The sequence below is a fragment of the Pongo abelii genome, chromosome 16, assembly GCF_028885655.2.
Source record: "Pongo abelii isolate AG06213 chromosome 16, NHGRI_mPonAbe1-v2.0_pri, whole genome shotgun sequence".
Classification (NCBI taxonomy): Eukaryota; Metazoa; Chordata; class Mammalia; order Primates; family Hominidae; genus Pongo; species Pongo abelii.
In genome coordinates, this window is record NC_072001.2 from 31,074,758 (window position 1) to 31,081,374 (window position 6,617).

Below are 6,617 nucleotides of genomic sequence, written 5' to 3' on the forward strand. Positions count from 1 at the left end.
TAGAGTGTATCTTTTTGTATAGCTTTTTTAGTGGTTTTTCTAGGTAATATATTACATACGAATTGAGCATCTCTAAACCCAAAATCCAAAATCGGAAATGCCCCAAAATTCGAAACTTTTTGGGCACCCCAGCATGATGCCCCCAAGTAGAAAATTCCATTCATAAGTACTTAGCATGAATTTTGTTTCATGCACAAAATTATTAAGAATACTATATAAAATTACCTTCAGGCTCTGTGTATAAGGTATATATAAAACATAAATGAATGTATTTCGACTTGGGTCCTATCCCCAAAATATCTCATTATTTATATGCAAATATTCCTAAATCTGATAAAAATCTGAAATGTGCAGCACTTGTGCTCCTGAGCGTTTTGTAAGGGACACTTAGCCTGTGTATGTATGAACACTTATTAGATTGTACCTGGCGTTGTCATTTACTAGTTTCAGGGATATAGAAACTACCTCCCCTGACGTTCCTTTATGTTCTCCTGTTCGTAATATACTTGCCTTAAATATTTCATTTGCTTACATTTATAACCACATATGACAATGTTATAATTTTTGGTTGAACCTTCAGACGTAATTTAGCAAAGTCAGGAGGTGAGGGAAAAGTCTGTTGTATTTATGCATTGGTGTGCTTGTCATTTCCTTCTTCCGGAAGTTCCAGGGTTTTCTTCTTTTATGGTTGCTGTTCTGCTTAGAGAACTTCCATTAGCCTTTCTTTTGGTGTGGATCTTCTGGTGACAAATTCTGTTTTACTTCCTCTGAGAATGTTTTGCTTTCCTTTTCATTCCGGAAGGACATTTTTGGTGGATATAAGAATTCTGGGTTAATGGTTCTTTTCATCATTTGAAAAATATTTTGTACTTTCAGCTGGCCTCCATGGTTTCTGATGAGAAATTTGCTGTCATTTGACTTGTTAATCCACAATAGTTAAGGTACAGTTTTTCTTTAGTGGCCTTTGAAATGTTTTCTTTGTCTTTTGTTTTTTGGAGTTTGGTTAAGATATGTCTTAGTTTGGATTTCTTTGGGTTCATCCTGTTTAGGGTTTGCTTACCTTAGATCTATAGGTTTATGTCTCTTGCCAAATTTGGGAACTTTTAAGCCATCACTTCTTAGAGTACAGTTTGAACCCCAACTTCTTTTCTTTTTTTTTTTTTTTGAGATAGAGTCTTGCTGTGTCTCCCAGGCTGGAGTGCAGTGGTGGCAATCTCGGCTCACTGTAAGCTCCACCTCCCGGTCAACCCCACCTTCTTTCTCCTGTCCCTTTGTGAGTTCAGTGACTGGAGTTGTTATAGTCCCATAGTCCCATAGGTCCCTGAGACTGTTTTTTTCCCCCCCCTCCGCGGGGGCATGTACTTCTTTCTTTTCTTTTCTTTTCTTTTTTGAGACAGAATCTCTCCCTGTTTTCCAGGCTGGAGTGCAATGGCACCATCTCGGCTCACTGTAACCGCCGCCTCCCGAGTTCAAATGATTCTCCTGTCTCAGCCTCTCGACTAGTTGGGATTACAGGTGCCCACCACCATGGCCAGCTAATTTTTGTATTTTTATTAGAGATGGGGTTTCACCATGTTGACCAGGCTGGTCTCAAACTCCTGACCTTGTGATCCGCCTGCCTCGGCCTCCCTAAGTGCTGGGATTACAGCTATGAGCCACCATTCCCCACCTTAGGGGCGTGTATTTCTTCTGTGTTATTCACATTGGGTAACTTCTATCTTTTACATCACTGATCCTTTGCCCTTTTTCCTCCATTCTACTGCTGTGTCCATTCACTGAGCTTTTTATTTTGGTTATTGTATTTTTCAGTTCTAAACTTTCTATTTGGTTTCTTTTTTTTGTCTTCCTTTTCTTGTCTTAGGCTTTCTATTTTTTCATTTATTTCACATGTGTTTGTAATTGCTTGTTGAAGCCTTTTTATCATGACTGCTTTTAATTATTGGCCACATTATTCCCACATCTTTCATTGTGGTATTTCTATAATTGTTGTTTAAAATTTGGTTTTAGATCTTCCTGGTTCTTGGTATCATGAGTGACTTTCTCAATAGAACATGTTGTTAGGTGACTCTAGGTCTTACTTAAATCTTCTGTGTAAGTGGTTAAACCTTTCTGTGACCCTGCTCTGGCCGGGATAGGGTGTGCTTCAGCTCATCACTGGCAGCTTGAGACGAAGTCCAGGCTTCCCACTTTGCCTAGAGGCCCCTGGTTACTGTGAGGCAGGGGTAGGAGTTCTGACTCCCCAGTGGTGTCCATGGTTTGTGTATTTTCTCACCCACTGTTTCAGAGTGTACATGAGTGATGGACTGGGCAGTCAGGATTGCGATGGAATAAGCAGGAGGGTGTCAGGGAGAAGGGCACGTGGGTGCTCAAGGGCAGAGCTGCCCTCTTGGAGCTTTGGGGTTGTTTCTGGGCTCTGCAGCCAAGCAGAAGGGAGATGTATTATTTAAAAGTGGAAAATGCAGTGACTCTTCAGGAAGGGCTTAACCCTTAAAGTGCTGGGCCAGCCTCCTTGCCTGAAGGGTGGCTCAGTGGGGATGCCCTGAGAAGGGCAGGGGCACTGCTTTACCTGTCAGTCTTTCACTTCTCCATCTTGAGCCCAGTGTGCAATTCAGTATTCTTCATGTCGTTTTAAATAACTATTAGCTCTTAGCTGCAAAGCTCCAGGTCTCACATCCTACTGCCGGTGCTGGGCACAGTGTGCATCACCCTGTGCCTTTCCAGGGAGTGGTAAGATGTGTCCCTCTCCTGCCTTCTAAGGTCCCTCCCGTCCAGTGGAGAGCATATCCAGGGAATGGGTAGCTGGAAAACTGATGTCTTCTGCCCAAGGGGAGGCAGTCAGTAGGGGTGTTGCTATTACCTGTCAGGATCCAGGGCTACGAGGCTGGTGACTGCTGGCCTCCAGGCTAGTAAGCAGCAGAGAGGCAGGCCCAGAAGAGCCCAGCTCTCACCCTGCCACTGGGAACTGTGCTGTTATAGGGGATTGGTGGGAGGTAACTTAAAATTCCCCTATAATGATCTGTACTCTGAGGTAGACGCATGCTTAATCAAAAGACCAGAATCATTTGAATTATTTTCACTCATGTGATTGCCTTCTAGCTACTTACAAAACACTTCTTAGTATGGAAATTTTCAAAGATACACAGAAGTAGAGAGAATAATATAATGAAATATCACTTACTAGTTGGAATGTGTATTCTAACTAGTTACTTTATCTTCCTCTAAAATATGTCCATAAATGTGTTTCATGAGTCATGCGTGCTGGGTAATTTTATCAAGACATCGTTTTTATTTTGAATTTGGTTTTGCAACATAAAAATAATGGCTAGTGTTTTTCTCTGTTTAGGAGATGTGCTGCTGATAAATATTGACTGCTATTGACTTCAAAGTTCTATGTTAATAACTTTTTTTTTTTTTTTGGGAGACAGAGTCTCATTCTGTCACCCAGGCTAGAGTGCAGCAGCACATGCTCAGCTCGCTGCAACCTTCCGCCTCCTGGGTTCAAGCGATTCTTGTGCCTCAGCGTCCTGAGTAGCTGGAATTCTAGGTGCGCACCACCACACCCAGCTAATTTTTGTATTTTTTTCTTAGCAGAGAAGGGGTTTCGCCATGTTGGCCAGGCTGGTCTCGAACTCCTGACGTGAAGTGATCCACCCGCCTTGGCCTCCCAAAGTGTTGCGATTACAGGCGTGAGCCACTGTCCCGGCCAACTTTTGTATGATGTTTTCAGAGAGGCAGTATGCCATGGTGGTTCAGAGTCTCTGTCATGTGCTGTACTCCTCTGTGTGGCCTCGGAGAAGTTGCTTAACCACTTGGTGCCTAGTTTTTTCATCCATAAAATGGATGGACAACACTGCTTGACAGTGCTGGGTGTGAGGGTTGCCTGAATTCGTATGTGTAAAGTGGTTAAAACCATTGTTGCCACATATCATGCATTTGAGTACTACCTGTTGTCATCATCCATTTTCTCAACATTACAACAAACTGTGGCCACATTGTCCACCGGTGAGATGTTATCTTGTCTTGTTTTCTAGATGTGAATGAACTGAAGGAGTGTCTTTCTGTGCTGGTTAAAGAGCAGCAGGCCCTGGCCATCCAGTCAGCCACCACCACTCTCAGCCCTGTGACTCAAGCAGAGGCTGGTAATCATGGAGCACTGTTTCATTGCCTTGAACCATTTTTCAGGAGAATGTCAAAGTTAAGTGGAAAAGCAGCGGCATTTCTCTGCCTCCTGTGGACAAAAAAAGGTAATATAAAGCGAAGAAAGAATCCTAACGGGCCGGGTGCGGTGGCTCACGCCTGTAATCCCAGCACTTTGGGAGGCCGAGGCAGGTGGATCATGAGGTCAGGAGATTGAGACTATCCTGGTTAACACGGTGAAACCCTGTCTCTACTAAAAATACAAAAAAAATTAGCCAGGCATGGTGTCGGGCGCCTGTAGTCCCAGCTACTTGGGAGGCTGAGGCAGGAGAATGGCGTAAACCCGGGAGGCAGAGCTTGCAGTGAGCTGAGATCCGTGTTACTGCACTCCAGCCTGGGCAGCAGAGCGAGACTCTGTCTCAAAAAAAAAAAAAAGAATCCTAATGCCAGTTAAATATAAAATTCAGACTGTTTTGTTTCAGAAAGTTTAATTAAGATTTTCAATATAGTGTCTGTCTTCACCTTCTGAAATTTATTCTTGCTTTCCCTTTTTGTATGTTTTATGTAATCTGGAGAATGGATTTGCCAATTTGCTCATGTAGTAACAGACCATACTGTGTAATCTCTGTCATTATTTATTTTATTCAATTAAATTTTTTTGTTTCTTTTTTTTTTTTTTTGAGAGGCAACGTCTTGCACTGTCACCCAGGCTGGGGTGCAGTGGTGTAATCATAGCTCATTCTAACCTTGAACTCTGGGTCTCTAGTGATCCTCCTGCTTCAGGCCACCTGAGTAGCCAGGACTACAGGCACATGCAACCATGCCTGGCTAAATAAAAATAATTTGTGTGTGTGTGTGTGTGCATGGAGATGGGGTCTTGCTGTTGGCCTCAAGCAATCTTCCTGCTTCAGCTGCTCAGAGTACTGGGATTACAGGCATGAGACACTGCGCCTGGCTCTGTGTCTTTATTTTAAAGACCTTTTTCTGTCAGTAACTGTGGAAGCCAGCCAAAGCTGTAGATCAGCTCAAGTATAAATTTGAAAATGAGTTCTGAACATTGTGTACGTTTTATTTTGTTTTGCTGCTGGGTAAGGAGATAGATTGTAATGTTCAGTGCCCATCTAGTTTAGATGCTTCATGTTTTTCCTTCCTAATGTGATTTTCTTATTCTTTTATTACAAGAGATGTTTTTGGGCCAGGCGCGGTGGCTCACGCCTGTAATCCCAGCACTCTGGGAGGACGAGGCGGGTGGATCACCTGAGGTCAGGAGTTCGAGATCTGACCAATATGGAGAAACCCCGTCTCTACTAAAAATAAAAAAAATTAACCAGGGCGTGGTGGCACATGCCTGTAATCCCAGCTACTCGGGAGGCTGAGGTAGGAGAATTGCTTGAACTGGGGAGGTGGAGGTTGCGGTGAGCGGAGATTGTGCCATTGGACTCCAGCCTGGGCAACAAGAATGAAGCCCTGTCTCAAAAAGAAAAAAAAAAGTGGGGATGCTTTTGGGCATATGAGTTTTAATTTGTTGATGCCTGATAATATATTACAGATTTCCTCTATTTGCTGACAGCCACTAGAATGTTTAAAGCTTATGTAAAATTGTACTTTTCCAAAATGCAGCTGTCTGTCAGACTTTTGTCCTGAGAAGGTTGAAATACAAGATTGCCAGATGAAACTATATTTTGTGTAGTTAGGAGCGTGGGCTTTATTTGACTGTGATAGTGACTTTGACTCCCTGGAGAGCACATAAGTACAGGAGGCAGGAAGAAACAAGAGCAAAACCCTGATCATCTTGCTCACCAGAGACAGGAGCGATACTTGCAGCTTGTTTCCTTGTTTTACGTTTTAATTTTTGTATTTGTTTTCCTTTTTTGTTTCCTTCTGTTTAAATATAGTTGAAATCACATTACAGTTGGCTCTCTGTATCTGTGGGTTTCACATCCACAGATTCAACCAACTGTGGATCGAAAATATTGGAAGAAAAGCAATAAAAAACAACACAACAATTAAAAAATACAAATAACAGTACAATATAACTAATTACAGAGCATTTACCTTGTATTAGGTGTTAATCTAGAGATGATTTTGTTTGTTTGTTTGTTTTGACATGGGGGTCTCACTGTTGCCCAGGGCAGTGGGGCTATCATGGCTCCCTGCAGCCTTGACCTCCTGGGCTCAAGTGATTCTCCCACCTCAGCCTCCCAAGTAACTGGGACTGCAGGCGTGTGCCACAATGCCTGGCTAATTTTTGTATTTTTTGTAGAGCCGGTGTCTCACTATGTTGCTCAGGCTGGCCTCTAACTCCTGGCCTCGAGTGAGCTGCCTGCCTTGGCCTCCCAGAGTGCTGGGATTACGAGCATGAGCCACCACACCTGGCCAAATTTTTTTTTCTTTTAATTTGTATAGATGGGGTATTGCCATGTTGCCCGGGCTGGTCTTGAACCCCTGGGCTCAAGTGACCCTCCCGCCTCGACATCCCA